We start from the raw sequence: 7,891 nt of genomic DNA on the forward strand, positions 1-7,891 counted from the left end.
TACCTTGCAGTACAATTTCAGAGAGATCCATACACTTGAACACAAGTTATTGTCTGGAAACTAGAGAAATGCTTATTTTTAGCCCCTTATTTCTAAACGTTTTGGGCAATTACCCCCAAACTCAATTCCAGCTTTCCCTTTGTGATATGGATCCTTGTAGTACAATTTCAGAAAGATCCATACACTAACACAGATGTTATTGTCATGAAACTAGAAAAAAATGCTTGTTTTTGGCCCCTTTTTGGCCCCTAATTCCTAAAATTTTGAGTCAATAACCCCCAAAATCCATCCCAGCATTCCCTTTGTGATATGGAACCTTGTGGTACAATGTCAGAGAGATCCATACACTAACACACAAGTTATTGTCTGGAAGTTACAAAAATGCTTATTTTTGGCCCCTTTTTGGCCCTAATTCCTTAACTGTTGGTACCATAACCCCTAAAATGAATCCCAACCTTACTTTTGTGGTATTGAACCTTATGGTAAAATTTCATAGAGATCCATTCACTTAAACTAAAGTTATTGTGCGAAAACCAATGTGTCTTCGGACGACGACGACGACAAAGACGCCAACGTCATACCAATATACGACCGCAAAAATTTTTTGCGGTCGTATAAAAATCAGTACATGCTTTATGTGGAAAATTCGTCATAACAGAAGAGTTTCCGTCAAAAGTAATTTGCTTTCTGTGTGATACAGAAAGTTTACCGTCATTGAAAATGAACGTGCAAACCCTTTTCAATCAATGGTAAAACAAACCAATCGTATTGTTAGTCGGTCTAGTAGAGTTTTAGAAGAAGTAGACATTAGATGTAATGTTGTTATTCCTATCCCAGTTGTTGATCGTGGAAAGGGTGACACAAAATTATAATGGCAATTGTCCATGGGAAGTCAGAGAAAGGTGATCGTCCTGCTACAATATTTTGTTATGGTCATACACTAGAAACCATTTTGAACCCAGTTTTTGAGTCCGTCAGTTGTATTTATTGACAATTTCATATATTTTTGACATGCAGTTAAACTGTCTTCCATTTGTGATGGACAAGGTTTATACAAATATGTATGTTCTGGAAAGAATAGATATGAACAAAATAGATGTGCCTGTCAACAATCAGGGCAATTATGTGACAGTAGAAGTCACCCAAACTTATCATGCAAAAATAAGTAAATTGTAGTCTTAATATCAGTTCATTTGCCTTTCATTCATAATCACTGTACACTAGTTTAAACAAATAGTGTTCATTAAAAAAGTATATTTCAAAATCATTGTTATTTTTTTATATTAAGAAAAACACATTTCTAGTATTAAGTTTAAATTTGTAATCAGGGATTTTAGAAAATCCCTAGCCCTATTTTCAGTGATTTTGTACAATCCCTAACAATTTCAGGGATTTTACAAAATCACTGAAACTAAATCACTAATTATTTCAGTGATTTTAAAATAATTTTTCCGTAATACAAAATTTATTTCGTTAAAATCAACAAGAGGGTATGGATGGGGGTGGGGTCCTTCAATGCTGTGTTCTTTATCTTTCATGTTTAAGCCATTTTTCACTATTCTTTATAATTTTTGCCTATTATTCTCCATTCTTTATAATTAGCATCCCCTTATTCTCTATTCTTTATTTTATTTTGCCTATTTTTTTCTGTTCTTTATTTTTTTGCCCATTTTTCTGGAGTATTGGGTCATAATTCTCTATTCTGTAAACCCCATCCAGATCCTTATACAATGTAAGTTTTAATGTTAGTGTCTCATAAGCTGTCTCACGTGTTAGTGTCTCATAAGCTGTCTCGTGTGTTAGTGTCTTATAAGCTGTCTCATAAGCTGTGTTAGTGTCTTATAAGCTGTCTCATAAGCTGTGTTAGTGTCTTATAAGCTATCTCACGTGTTAGTGTCTAATAAGCTGTCTCACGTGTTAGTGTCTCATAAGCTGTCTCATGTGTTAGTGTCTCATAAGCTGTCTCATGCTTTCATAATTTTTCTTCTTGTCAGATTTCTTATGAAATATTAGATATTTAGGTAGTGCAATGGAGTGTGACTCATTGACAAAATATAATTGTTAATTTTTTAATTTAATTTATTTACACATAATCAATATGATTGTCTTTCTGTTGTTGTCATTGATGTTTTATGTATATTCAATGAGGTGTTTTATCCTGGATATTCCATTACTAGAATATATATTCTTGCCACTCTGCAATTTGGTCCTTGAACTATATTTCAGCCCTCTTTTGCCATCGCTGCTAAAACAGACTTGGAACGTAGTGCATGTACAGCGCAAGCCGATACTTAGTTACTGATTCATTTGAATAAACCAAACTGCGTTCCCGGGTATGCAGCAAAGATCTTTTGAAAATATGAAGCGTGAATGCAACACACAATCAGAATCTCATTTGTTTTTAAATTTCTGGTGGATTATTATTTTCATCATTTTTCCTGTGATATTGATTACGTCTGTAGTTTGATGTTTTTGGTTTTGGTGTATTGGGTGGCATAGGAATATATTGTGTATTAATATCTGTTCCAGAGCGGATATTTAAATTTTGCCAATTCGATGAAAGAGTTTCTGTTGGTTGACATTGGTTACTGTTCGTTAAGCAATCTGGAATAAATTTTTTAACAAATGTTTTAATTGTTGTTTTTAATGTACCGTCATTTTCTTCTGCATCTTGAAAATCATCTATTGAACTACCTAAGCTCGAGCTCTGGGTGTCATCTACGGTACTACCTATACTTTGAGTGACTGCAATATGTTGATCGTACTGTTTCTCGTACAATTCTACTATTTTGTTGTCGCTCATATTTTCGATGATTGGAATCAGATTTTTTTCTTGCACCTGATAAAACCCTATCATTTCGATATCATCCAGCTTATGAAAGATGTCTTCGTTGGGATATTTATCAGCCACTTCAATATCCAGCATAGTATGATATTGGTCTAGTTCTGGATAGCTGTCCGATTTTTCTCTTTCTGTTTGCTTTCTGATATTCCTCTTGTGTTCCCTTGTGGAACAGTACCTTTTCAAAGTTAATTCTGAGCTCAAATTAAAAAATTCATTGGAAGCTGTTGTCTCAGCAGTTTGCTGTGGTGCTGATTTAGATATTTTATTGGAAGCTGTTGTCTCAGTAGTCTGCTGTGGTGCTGATTTAGACATTTTATTGGAAGTTGTTATCTCAGCAGTCTGCTGTGGTGCTGATTTATACATTTCACTGGAAGCTGTTGTGTCAGCAGTCTGCTGTGGTTCTGATTTAGACATTGATTGTGTTGACTGAACTTCACGTTCCTCTTTCTTTTCATCCCTGGTCTCATTTATAATCAATGTCTTTTTTATATTTTGTGGCATAGTATGAAATTGGTCGGGTTCTGGATAGCTGTCTGGTTTTTCTCTTTCTGTTTGCTTTCTGGCATTCCTCTTTTGTTTTCCTGTGGTACAGTATCTTTCAAGAACGATTTTGCTTACTTTATCACTTTTGCTTTTAGGGATATAGCTATCTGTAACAGATGACTTATGCAGCCTGGAATATCGGTACTTTCTCTCAGGGATGTAGCAATCTTTACCAGATGCCTTATGCATATCTAAAATTTCATTGGAAGCTTTTGTCTCTGCAGTCTGCTGTGGTACTGGTTTTGACATGGATTCCATTGACATAACTTAACTTTTCTTTTTCTTTTTATCCCCGGTCACATTAATAATTAATGTCTTTTTAATATTTTGTGGCAGCATCTTTAATGGTTGAAGTATTTTTGGAGTACCAAGGCAGGTAGTGAAGGTTTTTTTTTGCTTGCATATTTCTTTTTTATCAGGTAACAATGGTGGTAGTTTCAGAGTAGTATTCGAGTGTCCTTTTCCTTTTTTCATATTCTTGTTTCGTAAAAATGGCTTAAGATTCAGAGTAGCGGAGAACGAATCTTCTTCGTTTTTCATCTTCTTGTTGGGTAGCAGTATTGGTAGTTTCAGTGGAGTAGAGGACGATTTTTCCATGTGTTTCATTTTTTTATTAACTGTTAGTGGAGGCAGTTTTACTGGAACTTGAATTTTCGATTCCAGAGCTTGTTCTTGGCGCACGTTCATTTGTGTCTTCTCCTTTCCAGAACAATTTTCAATTGCCTTGCTTTTTTCTATAGTTTCATAAATCATACATTCAATATTAAGTTCATGATTCAGAAAACTAAGTTCTGAATCGGACATACGGCATGTGCAGCAAGAATTAACACACTGGCCTGTTAAGCATTTATCGAATTCTAGTTTATTTTCGTGAATCGGAGTCATCACATTTGTTCTGCCTGTTCTTCCAAGATATGTCCTGGTGCTACCAATACTGACAGTGTTGGCTTCAGTCATCTGTCTTTTATTCTTGTTTGGGCGTTCATTTGAGGGAATAAGAAGTTTCTCGTTGAACATATGGTAATATTCCCGTTTGACGTCAAGAAGGAATTTTGGAAAAGGATCTGGAATTTTTAAGCGTTTACTTTTTTCAGTTGTGTTGTAAACATTTTCCAGTTTTTTTTGATAATAAAGAAGAAACTGTTTCTGTTTCCTCAAGTAATTAAGCCTATATCTAATGGAAATCTGTAGATTGTTCATGCATTGCTTCATAACATGCCTGTCATTCTCTTGGAAATCTATGTGTTGTTCTATTTCTTGCCTGAGCATATTGTCCGATAGATTGCTTGGTTGCATGTTAATTAGTTTGTTAAATGTTTTTAGGATTGTTTTTTGATTTTCTTGAAGTAAGCACCTCCAGCTGTCAAGCAACCTGAAAAAAATGTTTTAGTTGTTAGTGTAATTTACAGCAGTTCGCAATTTAAAATAGCACTTTTTTAAACATAAATCATTACGAAATTTTTTCACATACTAATAAATTAGTTGTAAATAAACTGACTATTATGAAAAAAAATCAGCATTTAGTGGCTACATTTACATAACAATGAAAAGATAAGAAAATGCTCAATTTTAATTTATGATTCTGAAGTAGAGACAATACAAATACAAATTCGAGACGAACGGTTTTAGATGATAACATGTTATGTTTACCTGTTACCGAATGACTATTAGTTAGAAGTCGAATTGCCATTGTTAGCACACGTTTCTCGTTTCATTTTATTTTTATTAAGTTATTGAACTTATATGAAGATAAACAGTGCATTCGGTATCGAAGGTGTGTTTTCCAATATTTTTATTTCCTACCTTCTCGTCCGTGCTGTGTTAGGTGTATTTATCAGCACCTCTTTCTTTAGGTTTATATATTCCACTTAGTTTAAAATTTCATATGAGGTTTGGGAGTTACTATTGTTGAAGGCGTTGTTTCAGTGACTTTCAGGATCCGGTACTGTATAATGATCTTTATTTTTGATTTAGGAACATTATTATTTAGTATCTAATTCGATATTGTGTCAGATACCATATTTTTTTTCAGAAACTATAGTATATAAAACTTACTCGATTCCTTTGTTGTCTACGTTTTCAACTGTATCATAATCTATCTTGAATTTCTTGCTCCATGGTGTGACTACAAAATGTACAAATATTTGTTCTAGTAAATGATGTGGTATGTGGATTCAGAGATGTAACATGAGACAATCCACCTATTGCAGTCATGTGGATTCAGAGATGTAACATGAGACAATCCACCTATTGCAGTCATGTGGATTCAGAGATGTTACATGAAACAATCCACCTATTGCAGTCAGTCTGTTTGTATTAGCACCGTCAGTCGAGATTATCAAAGCCTCGGTGACAAAGCTGGGCTAAATTCAAACATTGTGAGGGGGAGGGGGTCTGTATGCGGACCAAAGTCATGGCAGGATAAACAGTTAAAGTGTGGCCATTATCTGGTAGAAGTAAAAGTAGAAGTCTGATCCATTGTCAATTTTTTTTCTGTTTTTTTGTTAAATTTTGCAATTCTATTTTGTTCGAATAAAAGGAGATGGGATATAAGTTTAGTAGACAGCAACCGAACGTTCCAAAAGAAGATGGAAAACCATTTCTCTAATTCTTCGTCAATTTATCTCTTTCTGCACCCATTGTATAAAAAAAATTTAATCAACGTGTGGTTCGTTTGATCTCAGTTCTTCATTGGTTAAAATCCGATTATGACGTAGGATTTTCTTGCTTTCCTCTGAATTTCCTATTGTGACGGCATGAAAAAAGGCGACCATGCCTGATGACGTCACATAGAAAGAACACATCTTTTTGCAGATCATTCAAAAAGAAGGAAGAAGTTTGCCTGCATATTGTTTGAAAATCATTAGAGAAAGAGATTCCACCACCAAATCTCGTGTAATACGATATTTATCCACTCTCGACAGTTAAATTTTAAATATTTAAAACGCTCGGCGAGCCTCGCATTTTAAATTTGAAAATTTAATGTCTCGAGTGGATAAATATCGTATCACACTCGATGCAGTGGTAGAATCTATATTTCTCTAATTATTTGTCAATTTATCCCTTTCTGCACCCATTGTATAAAAATAATTTAATCAACGTGTGGTCCGTTTGATCTCAGTTCTTCATTGGTTAAAATCCGATTATGACGTTGAATTATCTTGCTTTCCTCTGAATTTCTTATTGTGACGGCATGAAAAAAGGCGACCATGCCTGATGACGTCACATAGAAAGAACACATCATTTTGCAGATCAGTCGAAAAGAAGGAATAAGTTTGCCTGTATATTGTTGGAAAATCATTAGAGAAACAGATTCCACCACCAAATCTCGTGTAATACGATATTTATCCACTCTCGACAGTTAAATTTTCAATATTTAAAACGCTCGGCGAGCCTCGCGTTTTAAATTTGAAAATTTAACTAGCTCGAGTGGATAAATGTCGTATTACACTCGATGCAGTGGTGGAATCTATATATAGAAGTCAATATACAGTTTTTAATAATATCTGTACAAGATCATGCTCTGAGATTAGAAGTTTTTAATAAAACATAAACTATTATAGAACTGTCATCACCACCTTTTCAGAAGGACAAAGACACTGAGGTATAACTGAAGACAACCTATGGCTGGGATCTGGATGTGGTACAGGCATATAAACATGTTGCGGGATGTAATAAAATGTGGATGAGGAAAACTTAAGTTACTAAGAGTGCGGAAACGAAAAAACTTGTAATTTTCGAAGTTATAAAGGGGCATTACTCTAAAACGGTAAGTGACCCACTGCCCAAATTCGAACTCTGTCTCTGCAATTTTGGTTCTTATTGTGTATGAGTTTCATAAAATTGGATGGGATAAACTTAAGTTTATCTTATTCAATTTTAGTGTGGAAACAAAAACAATTGCAATTTTCCCAGTTATAAAGTGGCATAACTCTAGAACCGTAAGTACTCACTGCCCAAATTCGAACTCTGTCTACGAGTTTTGGTTTTAAGCATTATGTATGAGTTTCATGAGGCAAACTTAAGTTAGAGTGCGGAAATGAAAATGGGACGGACGGAAGGTCAAGTGTAAAACTTAATGCCCCCGATGCCTACGGCGGGGGTATTAAAATGTGCTAATATGTATAGTATAACTAAACTACATATAAACATTTCTATAAATCCATTAAATGAGAGTATGCATAATGAACGAACCAAAAAGATTATATTTCGAAGAGTGGCCGACATTTACAATAACTGAATATTGAAAGCCAACTGAACTGTTTATCTTATTCTCAAACCTTATTGATATGAGTGTTTTCATTGTCTAAACATATCTAGCTCTTTCAAAGATTTCGAAGATTTTTTCATTCCTAATCATCTTTAAGATATTGAAGCGATGTCGAATTTATTAAGTAAGCCTGATCTAAGGTATGTCAATACCAAGGTTAACTGTGTACTAAAATAAGTAGTGTTTAATCAGGTTTCTGCTCCGAATCAAAATGTATAGCTTTAATCTAGTGA

The sequence above is a fragment of the Mytilus californianus genome, unplaced genomic scaffold, assembly GCF_021869535.1.
Source record: "Mytilus californianus isolate M0D057914Y unplaced genomic scaffold, xbMytCali1.0.p SCAF_1, whole genome shotgun sequence".
In the NCBI taxonomy this organism is placed as follows: Eukaryota; Metazoa; Mollusca; class Bivalvia; order Mytilida; family Mytilidae; genus Mytilus; species Mytilus californianus.